Source organism: Alligator sinensis, unplaced genomic scaffold (genome assembly GCF_000455745.1).
Source record: "Alligator sinensis unplaced genomic scaffold, ASM45574v1 scaffold268_1, whole genome shotgun sequence".
NCBI lineage: Eukaryota > Metazoa > Chordata > Crocodylia > Alligatoridae > Alligator > Alligator sinensis.
The window spans coordinates 4960845-4963959 of NW_005841853.1; the positions used below are offsets into that span (position 1 = coordinate 4960845).

Genomic DNA, 3115 nt, shown 5'->3' on the forward strand with positions numbered 1-3115 from the left:
TCCGAAATGGGAGCCCTCCTCCTGGGGGTGAGGTTTACCTGGGGCAGAGGAAGGCATAGATTATGCTGCAGGTCTAAGCTAGCAAGAACAATTAGCAATGACCTTGATTTATTCAAGGGTCTCCAGTGGCCTCTGTGCAAGTGAGAGTTATAGATCCCAAAGCAACCCTGGCTCTTGCAGCGGTTAAGCAGTCTCATGCTCTCAGTGCTCGGGAGGATACTGCAGGGAGTGCTCACAGCACGGCCCCCATCCAGCTCACCGCTCTGCAAATCCCCTTGGGGTGTCTCAAGCTGTGAGGTTTTGGTCACCTTTCTGGATCGGCCTCCTGCTCTGCCTTCGCTCAGGGACTGGAGAAGGGCTGAGCTAGTGCTGCAGCCTCTGGCCCCGGTGAGTCATGCTCAGGCTTGGCAGGGATGACTAGTTCTGCCGATAAGGCTGAGGGGATTGGGAGGCAGCAGAGCCCAAATCACATGCTCTCTCACAAGCCGTGTAGGCAGATTCTGTGTCCTTGCTTGCTTTGCCCCATCTGTGCCTTCAGCTGCGGCTGAAGGACTTGGAAGGAGCCTAACCTCAGAGCCGCGTGTCTTTTCCAAAGGAACAGAGACTGCCTTGCAAGTCCTGGCAGCTCAGGGTGTTAACCCTGCTAAGGCATTTCAAGGCTACAGCATGGAAAGTTTTCCTTAACTGCCAGGATTGAAAAAGCTCGAGGGAGGATTTGTTGATTGTATCTGTAGATTTATTTTTTAAATGGGACATCAAGGTGGCTCAATAAGCCTTCATTAATTAGGATGTGCCCAAATTATGTTTCCTTCACATTTTTAACTTTGCCCCTCTGGTGCAGGTGCATCGTGGCTCATGGTTTAAATCTGTGATGATATATTTTGTATTGTGCTAATAAGCATGGGACTTCACGAGTACAGGTACCTTCACTGCACTCAGATGGAGATTGCACCCTGCCTTGGGAATAGTTCAGGGAATACCATCTGACCACGGAGCTAACGTCAGTGTTAATTTAGATGGGCTAAATATATCAGCCAATTTGTTCTACAATTTGGTGTGCTGTATAACATGTAGTATGCTCTTTAAGGTCACCGTGCTCTTTTCGCAGGATGTGATTCCGCAATTAAAAAGATCATAATGAGTCTGTAGCCAACTTTGTTTGGGCCAGGAGACATAAAGCTGGAAGCATAAATCTGGATTGCTTGAGGTTCAAAGACTGAAATGAGAGAGGAAGTAAATTCATTGAAACTCATTGGTGGAACGTCCCTTAGAGCAGCGATTCTCAACCAGGGTACCATGAGGTCCTTTTAAGAGTGACACAGGGTGCCATGCTGTATTAGCACTATTAGATACGCAAACACCTACATATGATTCACAAGATCATATCATATCACATCATATGGAAGGGAAGTCCCAGCAGGAGCATTGGCACAGCCCAGTCAAAGTCCTCAGCCTTGGCTCCAGCCAACACTTAACGCCTCTGAGAGAGGCTTGAACCCCTCCACCCCCTCCCAACCCTAATATATGTAGCAGCAAGGGAGGAAAAAAACCTCCTTCCCCACCCCATGTGACAACCGGCAAAGCTGAGAAACATGGGAAATACCCACAGAAGGACCTAAGTGTATCTACACCTAGATCATCCCTGACCGGTGGCTGTCCAACCTCTTCTCGAACACCTCCCGCAATGGAGTCCACAGCTCCCCTAAGTAGTCTATCCCACTGCCCCATTGTTTTAACATTAGAGAAGTTTTTCCTGATATCCAGTCTAAACCTACTTCATTGCAACTTCAAGCCATTGATCTGTGTCCTACTCTGCAGCCAAAGAAGTATTTGAAGATCACTTTCATGCAGCCAAAGAAGAATTGAAGACCACCTTCATGCAGGCAAAGAAGTATTTGAAGGCCACCTTCATGTCCATTCTTCAGCACCTCTTCCACAAGCTGACCATGCCACGTTCCTTCAACCTCTACTCGCAGGATTTGCCTTTCAAGCCCTTCATCATTTCTGGATCTGCCTCTGGCTCCTCTCTAACATCTCTATGTCCGTTTTGAAATGTGGAGCCTAAAACTGAACACCACGCTCTAGATGGGGCCTAACCAGTGCTGGGATTTCACAGTAGCCTAGCTGCCCAGATAAGTACACAGGATCCCCAGGGGGGTTGTGCAGAAAATGCTGATGTTCACGTTGCCACATTTTCAGTATAATTGTTACCAGAGGAAGCTAGATGAAAGTGAGGGTAGGTAATGCTGTGCTTCAGCCACACACCTGGTGGGCTAAGTGCTTATCAAGAGAGAGGGTTAAGATGGTGTGGGCGACCTTAACACTTCCCTTCTTGGTCCTAAGTCCTTAACTGTGCAGCCTTTGGGAGAGGAGCTGGTTAGACCATGTCCTATTTCTTCAGACCGTGAGGACACCCACGACTGCTGCTGCATCTGTTTGAAAATAACTTTCAAACTCCACAATAGAAAACGTGGCCAACTTGGAACAAATCTGCATGGTAAAAGTTGAATGTTCTGTATTTCCACCTCAAGCTGGTTTATTTCTATGACTTGAAAAAAAAAAAAACCACCCAACTTATGAGCATTTTTAGAATGGTGAAAGTTTGATCGCCCCCAACCCATATTATTTTCAAGATGGTCCCAACTGTTTTGCTTTAATTTTGCCAATCTGTTTATTGCTAAGGTTTACTTTTAAACCGACAAGGGCTGGGATGTTTCAGCCCAATAAATGAATATTTGAGAAACTGGGAGTTGAGAACTGAAATGCTTAAGTAACATTAAATTTCCTGTCGCTACCTGCTCGGCTTTTGTTATTTGTGGGAGTGAGTAGAGACGTGAGTTTGGAGACCTTTGCCAAATATTTGGGGGGAGGTATTGTTACATTTGTGACCAAAAAAAGGGTTTCCGTTTTCCAATATGTTCACAATTTTGTTCCAGGCAGTATGGTGCTTGAGATGTGTTCATTTAATTTTGTGAAATGGCAATTTTTGCATGGGAAAATAGGCACAAATGTTCAGTTTTTTATCTGTTTGTGTTGCTAATTGACGTGGCCCTGGAAGTGGCCTAGTCTTGTTCAAATGTGTGCCCCATTTGTCTATTTTCTTCTCACAATCCTG

At 46.0% G+C, this 3115-nt stretch overlaps 1 long non-coding RNA gene across 2 annotated transcripts in view; it reads left to right on the plus strand.

Annotated features, from left to right (window-relative positions):
• LOC102368750 overlaps nt 1–1988 on the plus strand; it is an 11289-nt gene extending 9301 nt beyond the window's left edge. For both annotated transcript variants that reach the window (XR_322951.1, XR_322950.1), the window contains exon 3: nt 1819–1988. This is a non-coding gene — a long non-coding RNA (uncharacterized LOC102368750). The remainder of the gene's footprint in view (nt 1–1818) is intronic.
• The last annotated feature ends 1127 nt before the right edge of the window (nt 1989–3115 follow it).